This window comes from Linepithema humile, chromosome 3 (genome assembly GCF_040581485.1).
Source record: "Linepithema humile isolate Giens D197 chromosome 3, Lhum_UNIL_v1.0, whole genome shotgun sequence".
In the NCBI taxonomy this organism is placed as follows: domain Eukaryota; kingdom Metazoa; phylum Arthropoda; class Insecta; order Hymenoptera; family Formicidae; genus Linepithema; species Linepithema humile.
Genome location: NC_090130.1, coordinates 24,773,622 through 24,790,829, shown reverse-complemented (window position 1 = coordinate 24,790,829; position 17,208 = coordinate 24,773,622). Strand labels below are relative to the sequence as shown.

The 17,208-nt window shown below is 35.0% G+C and overlaps 1 protein-coding gene across 2 annotated transcripts in view; it reads right to left on the bottom strand.

Annotated features, from left to right (window-relative positions):
- The window catches only part of olf413 (DBH like monooxygenase olf413), a 257,674-nt gene that overhangs the window by 193,931 nt on the left and 46,535 nt on the right, over positions 1-17,208 (bottom strand). Inside the window, exon 3 of one of the 2 annotated variants that reach the window (XM_012361427.2) lies at positions 13,227-13,267. The gene's annotated coding sequence lies outside the window, so the exon portion shown is untranslated. Of the gene's footprint in view, positions 1-13,226; positions 14,499-17,208 lie in introns of those variants that run through there. The other variant, XM_067350986.1, reaches the window with a different exon arrangement.

Genomic DNA, 17,208 nt, shown 5'->3' with positions numbered 1-17,208 from the left:
AAATCCGATATATTGAAGTTTCAATGCAATAGATTAATTTACAGACCTGCTTATGAATTCCTTTCATCACAACGAAAACTGCAGTCCGCCACGATTACCGCGTATTTACGGTATGAATTTCGGCACAATCGCGTAATTACATCGCCGCTATTTGCAAGACACTTTTCATAGCTCTCCCGTTCGGCGAATGGCGTCAATGCGAGTGACATTTCCATTTCCACTGCGGACGACACGCATAAATTCGACACGCGCAACGAGTTCTCGCGCTTCACGAGGTCACGCTAATTCGCACACGCCCGCATCACGCCGGCCACAATTAACCGACAATTAATTGAATATGTAAATTTCCTCGCTTTGAGATGCCGCGTCTCCCCTAAGAGTAAATGTCACACATGCAGAAACGTCGCGAAGTAGATTGTGCAGGCGTCATTACTCACGATCATTGACGGCGCTATCTCCCACCTAGCATACATTCTCAGAACCTATCACGTATCCTTAGTAACTAAACATCTCTATCCACTCATATTTTACATCAGCGATGACATCAGCAGAATTGAAATATCTCGCGTTGTATCGCATCAGTAAATTATGTCCAGTTAATAGAGTCGTCTATTATATTTCAAGTGTACATTTATTGCGCCAGCTATTCAAATTTCACTCTAGCAAAGGAATTAATACATACATTTGAAATTGAAGGATATATAATCCTCGATATTTCAGTTCGTTATGCGTTAAAATGACACATAACGCTCATCAAGAAAATTTTATCCTCATCTCACATTTTAAAAGTGGACTTTACTGTTGAAATAAGTATTTAGCTCCTATAATTGTTAGTATTATTTACAAAATATAACGTATCATACAATGTATTTTGATATATTATTTGCAAGCAATATGATATTTAATTATAAACCTGATAATATTAGAAATCTTTCATTAATTCGATAGAAATAGCGTCTCTGTATTACTTGTGCAGTATTATCTCCTTCCCATTTTAATATAACAGCCTCTTTACGCACTCTAGAATACTATCTATGTATCGGGAGGGTCTCCTCCCAAGCCCATCAAATTTTGCTGCCACAAGCAAAAAGAAGAAGTACGCAGAATTTAATTTTTGCTTGGCTTGAACGTAGTCGGTCTTGAAAATTGGATTTTTTTAATGAAACCTCATTCACCTGGAAGCAGCAGCAGCTTAAGATTCCCGCTAGACAATATGGGCACTTGCCTTTAACGACTGTTACAAACGTATCGCAATAAAGCTCTATGCGCGAAAGATTATACTCTCATTACTTTTGCGTTTATAAATATAGAAGAAGAAATCAATAATATAGTTTCTCTGACTTTTAGCAATATTTTCCTGCATTCAAAGTTTCACGATGATACTAACAGCAAGTCTTTTATCATTGTGATTCCACAATGTAATACCGCTAAATATTATATAACCGATCATATTGAAAATAAAACCGTGATGTAAATGATTTATTGATACAAAACCTGCAATGCAACGTATTAACCTGTAATGCAAAATATTCTTTCTTATAATATAATAAATAATTTTAGTATTAATTTTAGTATTAACCAGTACACGTCAAGATGTCAACTCGTCTGGCACAGATATCTTCTTATAGCTAAAATTTTTAGATAAGTGTCCTATATTTTCGTAACTGTACAGCTATAAATATGCCACTTTGACAACTTTCGGCATCACTCAATCGATGTAGAATGATATTTTAAACATATGAAACGATATTTTCAACATGGCGAAATCATTAGATATATAAACCGATACAGAATATCCGTATTAGTAAAATAAGTATTTAATAATCCGGTATTATAGCTCTCTCCCAAAGAAAAATCAAAGTAAATTAATGTGTATATGTAAATTTTTATTACCAAATAAAATTAAGTTAACGCAATATAAATAAAACTTGTCTTGCAAGCAATAATCCTTAATAAATACACGATTATAATCCAACTAACGTTGATTCTTCGAAGCTAAAGTTGTAATTTTGAAATAAATGATTCAACTTTAATTAAAACAAGCAAGCTGTAAAGCTGTGTTCACCATAAATTGCTTCTTGATTACATAATTCTGCTTCATGTTATGACAAGATCTTCAATCAATTGATAATAAACACTCGATTAATATTTGCAAATTCTCATCACGATTGTGTATCGTTAAACGATTGGACAAAGACTTTATTTTTTCATGACAGCCGGCACAATGGAATGCCTTCGAATAAATCTGCTGAATCATTTTCAACATCCTGAAGTGACCTTGAATTTCACATATAACTTAAAGTCACCGATCGATCGATCGTAAAACTGCCGTTTATTGCAATTCCCTACTTTCGCTTTTGCGACAGAGCCGGATTACCGAGGCACTCTTCGACGCAATAAAACCGGTAATAATCGTAATTTACATCTGTTCCATAACTTATGATTTATGGGACTTAAAATTTTCATAAGCCGCAAATAAGTATTAGCGCAAATATCTTGGGGACCGACTGTCACGCGCCTTTTAAACGCTTTTGCGCCAATACAAAACGAACATGTGCACGAGGGATCTTAAAAACCTGATCTTCTCCGCGCGAGCCACGATCTTATTCATCGTAAAAATAGAGATTTATTATAGCGTTTTATGTCGTGGAATCTTTCCACTCTAATTCATACCATCTCATAATTCAAGAATAGAAATATGGGATGGACAGATCATCTAATACATTTATTAAAATTTAGCGCATTTTATAGCCGAGTTATAGAAAAATAAAAAACTCGTGTTATTTATAAAATGTCTAAACTTATAGTACATAATCTATTGTCAACCAAAACCACTTATAAAATTTGCATTTTGGCGCACGCGCGCGCGTTGTAAAAAATCTAACATTCTTTAAAAAAATCAATGTATTAATATCACCTCTAAAGTAAAACTTCATTTCTTTAAATTTATATTTGTTAATTCAACATTTTATTGTACACAAGTAAATTCTATTTTATCCATATCAATTTTTTATTTTTACGACGGCGTCTTAATTTGTAAATTTCCCATAGTCTGCATAGATACGCATCGCCGTAAGCACTCTATCAATTCATTATGCTACATTCCGGAATAAACAAATTTCGCAAGCCTCGAGAGAGCTGTCATGCTGCCATCGATCATATTTTGCGCAACAAACAGCACATGACCTCGAATAAAAAGTTCAGGACGTTAACGGCTTACACACTAATTATAGAGTTGTAACATCATATTTAACCACTGAAATTTCAAGAGCGGTAACATGTTCACAGTTTCGCATTGAAAGGGACACTTCTTGTCATACTCTTTCAACCATTCTTCGTCGACCTCGCAACTGTCATTTCCTTTTAGCTTTTTCCTACTGCGGTGACACGAGAAACCCAATTAGACACGGGTTGCACAGCAGGATAACGAAGTCGGCTTCGAAAGTTTAAAAGGCGTGTAAAGTCTACTTACGTCATGCCACCCAAATTTTCTTGAGGTTCTTGCCGAAAAATCAGCATGCATTTGCGGAAAAGATTCAATAGAATGGCTATTATACGACCCGGAACGAAAACCTACTTTTCAAAAATAGTTCTACAGCTAGACATAATATAATGAGATTCCTACGAGGTACCGCATTATATCGGATATATTTCACTTACGAATTCTTTGTGTTATTCTTTTTATAGCCCATTGCCATTTAACAAAAAGACTATCTCTTTGATGTTTAAAGGTTAAAAGGAATGCATTCTTTTTGAATGATAAAATATTAGAAAATGTGTTATTTTCTGTGTGGTGAATTTTAAGAATACGAATAGGAAATGAAATCTTATTTTTATTTAGTTTTAAGCAAATCTTACTTTAATATTTTAATTAATTAATTATTAAAAATATATTATTAATTAATAATTAATAATTTTTAATTAGTAAATAATAATTTTAATAAATATTTTGAAATTAAACTTTATTTATTAAATCAGAAGCGATATTTATATAAATTATATATAAATAAACTAATATTCCAAAATGAATGAATTTAATCTCTGGTTTTATTTTGAATAATATATTAAACAATATTTTATAATATATTAGCAATGAGCACTTGAACAAAAGTCATTACAGTAATTTCCGATGTACTGCAATTATCTTTCCAACGTAATCTCCTAAATTGTTAATTACATCCGAAGGTCGAGAAGGGGAAGATTGAAGCTTCGATTCGATTCATTCGAGTTTACCGCAAATGCGACGTCTATGCCACTGCGATTACGTCGAGATTAGAGAACATCATTCTACCTCAAAAGATCGCCATTACCAATTTCAGCAACATAGCTTTCTAATGTATTTTAAATCAACTTTTTCTTCTTAAGAATTTAAATTGATGCATAATTAGAAGGCTATCTAATATTAAAAATCAATTATATGAAGATTCTAATATAAACTTCTAACATCGCAATGCAAAAAAATCAATAAAATTTACAAGATTCTCTTTAAGTTTCCAAATATAGCTCGCACGAGATACAAAAAAAAATATGATTACTATAGCGATAATTCAACAAGGACGAACACGTTATTCTTCCATGCCGTTATGTCGGTTCGAGAAGTCCTTGCCCCGCTTTTTTCTGCGCCAGACTTTCATTCGGTCCACTCGCCTCCAACGTCCTTTTTCAAAGAGATCAGAAATACCGGACCACACCGGACGCAGAGCAACACGGTACTGTGCGTGGATATCTTCCGGTTTCTCATCTCGGGGTTCGGATTCCGCCGCGACTGGCGCCCATTAGAGCGCTCGTATATTTTTATCCGATGTATCGCCGTACCGCTGTATTGCATTAGCGCGGGAGATGCGTGCCCCAGATAACGCAGGTCGGACCGGTAACGGTCCTTACAGGAGGTGTGAATTTTCGAGCCGAACGTTATACCGGTCACCCGAACACGCTTCCAAACATTACGCCTTGATTAAAACCGTAAGCGATATTCCGATATCTCACTGATCTCACAACTGGCGTCGTATCAAATTTTAACACACTTTAGAATGTGTCTGTTTTATATTAAGCTTAATATATCTATATTTTGTAACTCAATTTTTCCTAAACTCGAAAAACGTTTCTTCAATCTATTATAAGATAAAAAATTTTCCGTTGCATAACTTTTTATCGAAAGTGATGTAATGGGAAAGAAAACTTTGGAACTCTTCGTACAGCATCGATATTTTAAGTGTGTTAGAGAGTTTCGATTATATCGAGAATCTCTGTTCAGCTTCGGAGGCACTCAATTTTTAATTACTTTTTAGCTAAAGCAATCTCGATGCACAGACGCGGCATTATCGAGACATCAAAAGTGGCGGAGTGTGTCCGAAAAGTTTCGTCGATAGTATTCGTGGGACGCGCTTCGCAAGCTTCTAAGTCCCGATGCGAGAATTGGCGGAGGACCGTCGTTCTATAATTCCATTAGTCGCACGAGCCGGTCGTTCCCACGTTCGTGGAATCGCCCGGCCGGTCGGCGAGAAACGGGAATCGTTCAAAAAGTTTGCCGATTACGACCACTTTGCGCGATTAGTGCCCGCGAAGCTCTCAAGCTCGGCTGTAGTTTGCTGTACTCGCCTCGTGAATTCTCATACGAACCTGTAACCAGTATCCAGGAAAATTCAAGAATCCCTATCAAAATACTATTTTTTTCCTGTGTCTTTTTAAAATTCTTTTTATGCGAACAAAATGAAATCTCGACATTTGAGACGGCAAACCAGAGTTAATAAATAATTATTTGAAAACTTTTTTATTTAATATTAAGATAAAAGCAGATTTTATTACATGTTACATTTAGAAAAAAAAATTCAAACATATTTACATAAAATATAAACAGCAAATAAATTTTAATCACGTCAAGCTTAAATAAAAAATTTTCTTCTTTCTATATTTTAAATCAAGATAATTAACATAAAATTTAATTTTAAATTTTATCTATAGATTTAATAATTAATTCTCTCAAGTCTTTTAAAATAATAATTTTATAAACTATAAAAAGTTTAGCTTAATAATTTCGCGTTTACTGATAATTCATAAAATAAATGATTCATAAAAGTTATTTTCATACTATCGCGCCATATGTCAATATTTGAATGAGAACCGACTTAATAGGCATCGAATGTCAAATCTCTATTGAATATTAATCCTGCTTGTTCTACATGCTCAATCTCAGATATCGATTCATTACGTGTAATTCGATAAACGTCAAACCGATGTAATTTTCAAATCTCGATGTCATATAAAAATATAATTATCTAACATAATGAGGGATAAACTATCGTAAAATCGAAAAAATTCTAAACTCAATTTACGCATTTATATTTTTTTTAAACTACCTAACAGAGAGAAGGAAATGTATCGTGACCTCAATTCTATTTGATGTAATTTACATTACTGCTTGTACTACTTCTCGTCGCCGTAAATTTCAAATAAAAATTAAACTGTAAACTTTCGGCGCATATCCTTATCTTTAAAGAAACAATTCGCGACTCCACACTTCTAAGTTTTGCAGAAGAAACAAGAAAATATCCGAATATAAACGTAAAAGAAACTTGAAATTTACTACTTTTAAAACAATGCTATAGAAATTTCTGGCAGTGCGAAGAGAAATGTTGAAACAGCGCTACAATGCCAAAAATCACTAACAGCTGAGTTATGAAGAATTGCCATTAAATACAATAATATAATACAATTGTTTGAATTTCTTTTTAATATATAATTTTATAAATTTTAAATAAATTTGCTTCTGAAATTATCGAAACAATTCCTTACTTTTTCTGATATTTTCAATAATAATGAAATAAAATAATATAAGTTAAAATATAAATTATTATAAGAATAGAAATTTTGTTTAAATTTTAATAATAATTTGAAATTAAAGAAAATTATGAAGCTAATTAATTAAAATTTATTGATTTTTCCCCATTTCTCAAAAGAAAAATTCACCAAATGACAGTTTTGTTTAGTGTGAAATGTGCCTGTCAACTAATCGTGCGAAAAACTGCGAGATGTCCACTAGCAAACCGATACTTTTATGGGACATCACGTATCCGCCCGAAGCTACCGGAAATGGCTGTTCCGCGGCGGAAATGTTTATCCCACGAACTCGCGAGATTTGGAACGCTGCCACTTGCTCTACATACGTGAACTGCAATACCAAGCGAGTGGCAGCAACCCTGTTCTCGCGTCTCGTAACGCGTCGCTGCGATTTATACCCAGATTGTGTTACACAATCCAACACAAGCCCGAATATTGTATTTTACACTTTCGCACACTCCGCTCCACCGATCCTTAAAACGCCAAAGTGCAGCGAAACGTAAGAATAAGGCGTACGGTGTGTCGAAAAATTCATATCGATATTTCAATGCATGAATTTGAGCTACTACACCGTGAGAAAGAAAAATGTATTGGAAAACGGTAAAGAACATGTAAATAAGAGTAAATATTTCTTACGGTTTATAAACGACTGTACAACTCACTTCGTAAAACTGAAATTTAGATATAACAGTCTTCGCACGATAAAATTCTAAGGCATGATAATTACTGCAATAGTTTTGCGTGTATTCCTTTGCTTTTATAAAAATGTACACAAGATTAATTTAAAAAACTGAAAATACTACGGACATTTTAATACGAGCGGGTGTAAGCATAAAAGACGCTCGCAGAGTAAATCATTTTTCTCGTCTTTATTTCAAGAATATCAGATAAAAGTGTAGATGGAGCGAGTAGAATTATTAATATCGCGTAACTTTGTCCTCCTTCTCTTAAAGAACTCCAGTTACGTCGCCGTGGTATAGACTCTACGTATAAAACAAAAGTAGCTATTAATATCGACTGCGGCACACTCTTTCATAATGACAGATGAAGTAATAATTGAAGAAACGTGTTCTCGAATACGACCACCGCATTCTTGAGAAATGGATACGAAGTGTCTCGGCTTGTAAGGAAGTAATGTTACTCTTTGTATAATAGTTGATTACGCATAACACAATTTGCAGGTTAAAACGACAAGTTAAAACAACTGCATCAGGTATAGTTAAGCTTAATATGCCGTCGATCGCTTTACTCGCGTTCTAGATATTAAGTTAACGCCCAGTTAACGCCAAAAATAAAACATAATGTGAAAATGCTAACAGCAAAAGCAAAATATCGATATCTCGATAGCGTAAGCACACCTGCCTGTAACCTGATGTTGCACACTCACACGCGCGTTTCCGTAACTGCGAGATACCGGAGATATATTCCAGAAATGATTTGAGTATACAAGACGGAGGCACTCGAAGCGTTTACTTTAATTTTCCCAACGTTCGTTTCGATTTCAAGATAAAACTTGATACGTGCGATATGTTTTCCTCTTTTTCCGGTTTTATCGAAGCTCGTAGCTGGCGAGTGTTAATCGGAGGTAGAAAATTTTCAATAAAAAGCCACGTTTATCGAGGATTCGAATAATTTCGTCACCGTGCGGAAAACAGTAATGGGAAACTTGTCAGCCATATAAAGCACACGCTATACGATAGAAAAAGTAAAGAAAAGCAAGGCCAATATTTGTGTGTTCGGATACTTCGAATGCTTGGAATTATTAAAAGCGCAATTCAATCGTCTCGTTTATCGCGTAACTATTGGATGTGTTTCTCGATTAGTTAGAAACATTGGATCTAAATTAATCGTGTCAATTGTCGCATGATTATTAAAACAGCGTGCATTCAGTGCACTTTGCAATGCACGCATTTTACAACAGATGTGCAAAGATAATTATAGGGTATTAATTGCATTTCTGTCCTATGAAGTTAATAATCACTTTTGAGAGTTATGTTCATTATGTTTCCATTATCGTGGATAATTACATACTATGGCTAATTATATAAAAAATTTTAGATTTTTCTAAAAATCTAAAATTTGTTCAAATTGCATTTTCCTAGCGGACTTTATTCTATCTACTTTTCCATATATTTGTTCACTGTGATGTTACTTTTATACTAAATACTCCTGCAACTTTTCTAATTACACGCTAATGTTTAATCTCAAAAACATAAACGAATCTGGATGCTCCATAATTGATTGCGCTGCTATCGAATATGCGTATTAAGCAGACCATGTTAAATTGCGAACGATACGAAACCGTTTAATTAATGCCTGCGCTGCAGTTTATTTACCGCAATTAAAATCGTTAAATGTATTCTGCAAATTCATCCATTTAACATTGAACATACGATCCGTTATATATCAATTACATAGTAGCTAGCAATTCAATGTTTATTCGTAATGCCAAAATTAGAATGAGTGGTATACAGAGCAAACGATATGATAATTAATAACGAATTGGTGGATAATCAAATTTTTTTTTGAAAGAATTCAATAGAGTGTCAGATTCGTGCGTGGAGATTTAATATAGTCGAACTGTGAATGGACATGATCCATACCCATATCTATTATCGATCAGCTACCAGTAGCGATACACCGTACTTTACGGAGGGATCGATATGTCCATCGTGCTTTATGGAATGGCGATGCTCGTAAACGAAGGGATTAAAGGCGTAACCTCGCAGCAACGTCCCGGGTACACGGGCGAAGTCAATAAATTTCTAATTTCCTACCAGTGCCACTGTATACCTATCGCGAGCCGCAGTAAGCTTATGAATGGGCGGAGATTAATATAAAAATCGGGTCCCTCTCTCGGAGCTGTATATCAGTGTATTATCCGCGATACGCGACGTCGTTTTACACTTTATAACACGACGCCGCGATATTGTTTCCCGCGGTATCGCGGTTATTTTCCGCCGCAGTTTTCGTGGTCGGCAACCGGATGAGAAATTCAGCAAATCGCGAAACGCAGTGCGGCAATTGGTCGGTTTTCATACAGAAGTATCAAACCTCTATATCAAAATGCAATGGAAATAGACTTTTGCAGTTCTCTCGAGGAGAAAATAAACGCAATAACGCCTTGCATCAATATAATTGACAAAATAAAAGTAAGGATCAGAATAACTTAACGAGATAACTGACACTTTTACTTTTGCACAAAACACGAACCGGATATAAAATTAATCTATCATATATAATACTGCACAAAATAATGTAATATAATGTAATATAAGCTCGAATGTATTGCAACTTGGAACAAATTTGTCTGCCTCTATCGTTTTTATTTAACCGAATAAAAATTGCTATGTCGAAATCTGTCAAAATAAAAAATACTGATTCATTTACAGAATCATGTTTCAGAAATGATATCAGTTTGTTTAGTCTCTATTCTCGAAATATATGTATAATTTAGAGCTCGATAAACTTTAATTGCAAATCAATCAATAGGATTGACCTACTTTATGTAAAATCAAATAAAAAAATCATCGAGTTAAAATAAAAAGTGGCATTTCATCCTTTTATATGAAAACCGCCGAATTATATTTCGTAAAATTGGCTTTGCATGTTACAAATCGGACTCGTTCGCGGCAGATGGTTAAGCAAATAACTATAATATATTCCATGCTATTTTATTACGGTCCCCCAAGCTATGCTCAGCATAGCGTGACGAATAGATAAATTCCTTAATGGAAACTTATTTTAAAGTTTTATTTATGTATAATGGGAAAACGCTGAAAATTCAGTGATAGGGTTTTAAATTAGGTATAACCTGTCGGATTCGTGCGCAATGACCATAACACGACGCGATGTTTTATGACAAAAACATTTCTGCGAAAAAAAAACGATTTATAATGAACGTGATATCGAGTGTGTAAAAATCATTTATCTTGCACTCAATATATTTCCATTCCGCCGCTAAGCATAAATTATATCGCAACGTATTGTCCAAAGTAATTAATTTTGAAATTGTTTATTTGCTGTTGCTTTTGGTTAATTATTTATTTTAAATATTTGAACAACAATATCATATCCATAAAGCTTCCGCGAAAGCAAAGCCGAATAAATTCAATCTACCGCCGAGCAGCGGGTACAATATTGATTGTTAAATGTGATAACAATTACAAGTTGTCTCCCCGACTTGATTCAAATCTGTATAGGACATATCTTTTAATTTGTACGTAAAAATATCTAATAGTATCACCATATTTACCGTATTTAAATTTAAGAAAACGCTTATAATTATGTATATTACAAATTAATTGTGTCTAGAATTCACACAAAAAAGAACTGTGAAAATTAATTCCGAACTACGCCTCTAAAAATTTAATTATGTTACGCTTATTTCCAATACTGCAATGTAACAAGCTGCAGACCGTCTTACTCCTATCACAATAGCCAGATATTGATTCTTTAACAATCACTTCATATAGCTTTTTGTGCAATTGATTGCACAGGCCTTCATCCATATTAATGCAGAAGCCACGATGCATGACCGATAATTGATTTTTCGGGTAATCGGCCGACCACGTTCTTCGGTGTATTCAATAACATATAATCCACATAAAAGCACGGGACCGATAGAAATATTTTAAATAAAGACATTATTGAATTCCCCGGATGCGCTATATATTGTATATATATATCCGGTGCATGAAATGCACGTGCCGTTTTATTATCGGCAATATGTGAATAAATAATCCAATAGTGATCCACTGAAATATTTCAAGAAATGCATAAAAAATTGAAACGCATAAACCTGCATTCAATTTGATATGAAAGATGGATAAGCTTTAACTTATCGATCGACCGCCAACAGGCGTTATAAAATTTCTCATATGAAATCTCTCGCGAAAATAACCCGGGTTGCAATCGCGTCGTGTTTACATCACCGTCGGCGCGCGTTCGTGCGTCGCTATAACTCACGAATGTTAAATTTCCGCGTACCGGAACCGAAGACCGATAAAAAATCGTCTTTACATTGATTAATAGCTGCCGTTTAGGTCGAAGCGGCGTGTCGCGACGCGTCGAAAACAAAAAGATGATCAGTACTCTTAATTAATGAAATCGCTCGTAGCGCAGTGATACAATGCATCGTTGTTGTTACATCGTGATGCACCGCGTGATTAAATGGGTAGCCTAATACGAGTAGCGACAAACCGACGTCGCACCAGGAATGTTGTTCATTTTTGTATCGATTATATTTTAATAGGTCAAAGTTAATCTTGTCGGGAAAGAATTTCTTTCAATCATTTTTTAATTGCACAGACCGTATAAATTTCGTTGAAATATGTAAATTTATTGGAATTCTGTAAAAAATTCCAAGCGCCTAAATTGTCGCATATAATACCGATTATTCTGCAAATATGTGCACTTTATACATTTATATTTGTAATAACACGTACGCTTTTGTGTGATGATTTTAAATAAACGTAAAATTAAATAAAAAGACAAATATAAATTATATATTTTATATTATTTTATCAAGTTTTCAGCAATTTACGGTCGCACAACACGCTATACTGACAAAATATAATTGTATTTGTAAACTTTGAAAGTTAAGAAATTTTAGAAGAGAATTTTCAATAATCTTTTTTGACGCAAACAGTACGCCAATAAATTCAATATTTGTCACATGTCGCGACTTGCACGAGAAAATTATTTCGATAGTAAGAGAGACATAAACAGCGAGTGTGGGCACGGAATGTATAATCCTTTCTTTAAGTACGCTATATCCTCTTTTTTATTAAAGCAGGTATAAAGTCAGATTTATAGCTCGCATTACACGAGAGAGACGCGCGATAGCGGTGGTGTCCCTATTTACATTTGTATGTAATCCCGTCTTAAAATGTTGTGGAAGTGATTTAATGATCGAGACGTGCAGTATTAACGGCACCACCTTGATTTCAAAATCATCGACGTTTCTGTCAAACGACGCAGCAATATTATCATCGCAAATTTATGAGGTTCGTATAAGAACATTTACGGTACAATTGCGGATTATGTTATATTAATTATTGTCTTCCGATAATAGAACTTTATTATATCGTAAAATAACCATAATATCCATTTCAGTTTATTTTAACAATTAGTTGTTTATAAATCATAATTGAATACGCTTTTGGTAATAATAAGTCCATAAATGTGCGATAATAACATAATAGTATAACGAATTTTAAGCAATAAATACATGTAGAATAAGACAAGAAAAATAATGATGTAAATTATTTTCTCTACAATAATATTTTAACCCTTTTTAATGAAAATTATTATTATTATACGCAGCAATAACTGTATACGTACGTGTTATCACAATTACACATAGCAAATATAATGAATTCACTCACCGATCGTTGTATTTACCAGTAGTTGATACTTCCAGCTCTTCCTGAAAAAGTTAACATATATTTTATTAATTATTATTTTATTATATAATTTATATTAATTGTTTATATTTTTTCCAATTTAGTTAATGCATAACTATATGCAATCAGTTAGGTACATTGTTTAAAAATTGTAATAAATATTCAATAAATATTTTTAATTATCTTAATAAATATATAATTGTAATTATGTGTTGCCGTAATTATGTACATAATATTTAAATAATGAACAAATAATTCTACTCACGATATTGCAGTTGATTTCATTCGCTGTAAATTCCACCTTTAGAATTACTTTGCATCAGCTATGCTGAAGAATAAATAAATGCCAGAAATCCATATTTGTTAGCAACGCTCACTACTGGACAAAAATCAACTCGCACACTTTTCGAAAGAATGCAAAAATTACGAACGAAATTATTTGCCCGGCCGCGGTATTCAAAACACGATCGCAAAATAAAATGCGTTTTATGCCGAGACACGCGTTCGTGCAAATAATTATAAGCTATTATTGTCACCTTACACGTTTGGCGGCCGATTCGATACTGTACATACGCTCGAGCGAGATGAGCGACAATTAGCGATCACGCAGAGGTCGTCGCATATGGCCACGCAACAACAAGAACTATATTTTACCCGATAATATTCCGACGAGCTAAATTTTCAACTTGCTACATCTCATAAAAAGTACATCGTATTTTGATCGTTTCGAACAAACATAAGTATTATTTGCACAAATTGAATGCGTTCAAATCTGTACTCACTGTGACTGTAACCTATTTCGATTTACGATATAGCAATCAACGAAATGGCATTAAACGCGAGCACTCGTGGTAAATAATACATTTTAGCAATCACTCATCTCTTTAATCAGCACTCCCGACAAACTCGCACTCGTTGTACATTTTTTATGGATAAAATGCGAGATTAATCACAAAGCGTCCGCACTTTGCGTCCCGAGTCAAAATGTACGTAATAAAGACTGTCATGGCGGCTTGACTGAAGGTGGCGCACGTAGCGTCGAATATTTCGGTTTCGATATATTGATATTAAGAAATTGATATGAAGCAATCTAATTGTAAGGCGTAATCTGCAGAGGATGATACAAAGTGCAATATCCTAGAGCATGAGTAAAGTTATATGTTTATTATTCAAAAATATACATAACTGTGATAGCATACAGAATTCCATACATCTATTTCCATCACTTTTAGGAATAAAAATATTTTAAATACATTCTTACCAAAATATTAAAAAAAAATATATTTAAAAAAATGGTTGGAAGAGAATATTTTCGTAAACGTAAAATAGTACAAAATAAACTTTGATCTTTGACTAATTACATTAATGTTAATCTTTTCATGTATACGTGTGCGCGCGCACGTATGCGACAAGCGAGCGAGCGAGAGCAAGAGACAGACAGACAGACAGACAGACAGAAAAAGAGAGAGAGAGAGAGAGAGAGAGAGAGAGAGAGAGAAGGAGGGATATTTTTTTGAATATGTTGACATTTTGTGAAACCAAATCCAGTTCTGTTCATTGATGATAAAAGCTCAATGGAATATTCAATACTCTACAGACATAATATTGTGAAGTTCTTTAAAGGGTTGCAAAAAGTCGTGCGATTCTGCGTGAATAAACAATAAAAACACAATACAGCCGATATAAATTTGCACGCAAATCCGTTCAGCACGCACCGGTAAGTACTCAGCGAAAGGTTACTTGTACTTATCCCGGTCGCGCTCTTCATCGATATTCCTGACTTCGCTCTGCCAGATAAAAAGATCGAAACTTCCCTATCCTTCCGGGAGCAAATCTACATACACGTAGATAGGTAGATAGCTGGGTACATACGTATGCACAAGCGCGTATAAATTTCGCCAGAATGCGCAGGGGTGCCCCGGCGGAACGAAGCGAGCCGCGCCGGTGAGATTCGAAGGGGAAAGAGGCTGAAGAGTCTCGGGATCGAGAGCGAAGAATCGAGCGAGAGCGAGTGGCTGACTCGGCGCTGAGTCGCGCTTAGGAAAATTCCAATTACTCGCTCGGCGACGCAATATCGGCCAACATAAATATCGCATTGACAGGCTCGTAAATAGGGATTCATTGTAAAAACGTCTAATAGCGAGAGAGGGTCCCGCTGTTCGTTTTTTTTTTCGGAGGGGGGAAATAGTAGGGGTTACTTTTCTATATGGATCGCGCGGTAACCCCAATGTCCCTCTCACGCCCGCTAACCCGACCTCCGCAAACGAGAAGCGAAAAAACGAAGCGGAACAAATGGAGAACCACGGGACGACTTAATATTGGTGTTGAACATAGACAACACGTTAACTATATAAATTATATAAGCATTTCGGATACGTAATATTTGTTACATAAAATATGACATATTTTTTGTAAATTACTCCAAATATTATTGATCTGTTACTTTATAATTAATTTTATATGCATTTATAAAAATTGTGAAAACATTTTCCCGTTTTCTCTTAGCCGAGTTTTGCTCAATTTAAAAGTAGACTATCCAATTCCATTATTACATCCGTGCTTAATACGCTCGATGCGTCTTTATTTCTTGCAAACAGCACGACGATTTTCTGTTATTATTTTAGAGCATGGCGGGATATTTGGGTTTCATTTGCATGCTCGCTTTCATTTGTATTCCGTGATTTCAATATTGATTTCTGCTACAAGTCGATTTATTCGTTACGATTTTTTTGTTTATTAAATGATTTTCATCGTCCCGCAACGTGACACTAAAAAAACTTAAAATAATCTCGATTCAATGTTATAATTTATTAAAATTATTGACAAAATTAGTGCTATTAATTATTGCCCGCTTCACTTCACAGCTTAATATGGAAACAATAAAGATGTAAATAAACATGTAATGTATCTGTGTCAGACATATTTCGAGCATTCACATAATTATCTTATCATGTCTATCCGTCCTGTAGCACTTATTGTGGAAAAAAATGCTAACGTTTCTGGGACGCATAAATCAGCCGAAAATCACATATGATATTTAATTCAACATCACGTTACTTCTGACGTTATCGAAACGCGCGAACTCGACGTGTGACAGCGCTCAAAAATTCCGGTCGGACTCTTCATGACGACACGTTCTCGTGAATGTAACGCGGAGCGACGAGTCGCTAAATTCATCGTAAAATGTGTAATGCGGAGGATACGGCTTCGCCAGGTATCGATCTCCTATCCGATGTCGTCCAATACTCGCGGAAACAAGCCGGAAAAGAATTTCGCACGATGCCAAATATCATAAAATTTTAGTTTGTAAGAAAATTGAGCTCGATTTTGTTTCTGAAAAAATGTTTTTTTTCTATCTCTATGGAATCATATTTTATAATTTTTTATTTATTTTAACATTAAAATATTTATATATTTTCGATTATAGGAAAAAGTTCCAAACATCCTGATTTCGTTCGTTCGTTTTTTAAAAAAATTGCAGATGTTTCACTATATAGTGCTCTAACCGCGTATCGAAAATATAGGACCTCAGTTGCATTCGGTGTTGTTACGAGCTACCGTTTTACAACAAAAGCCCGCGTCGCTTTCGACACTTGCGCGCATACGCGACGTGTCGGCTGCGCGTCGAGGAACTGTATGCGTTGTAAAAGCCACGGGTAAAAGCCGGGGGCAGCTCGTGGATTGATTTCCATTTGGTTTCATAGTGTGTGACGAGGTAACCCCAAAGTACCCCAGGGTGCCTTCCCTCGCGCCGAGAACGACCTCGGGGAACCGGCCGAGAACCAATCCGGACGCTGCCTTGCGTCCTGTTAAAACTACCGGAATGGCTTGAACGATGCTCGGAAATCAGGACTACGGCGAAGGGCAGAGCGCTGCGCCAGTTTGCTGCGTAGCGTAGGGTTACTCGGGGTAAACTCCGCCTGTGTTACACGAATGCGTTACAACACGCTCGTGAAGGTGTTGG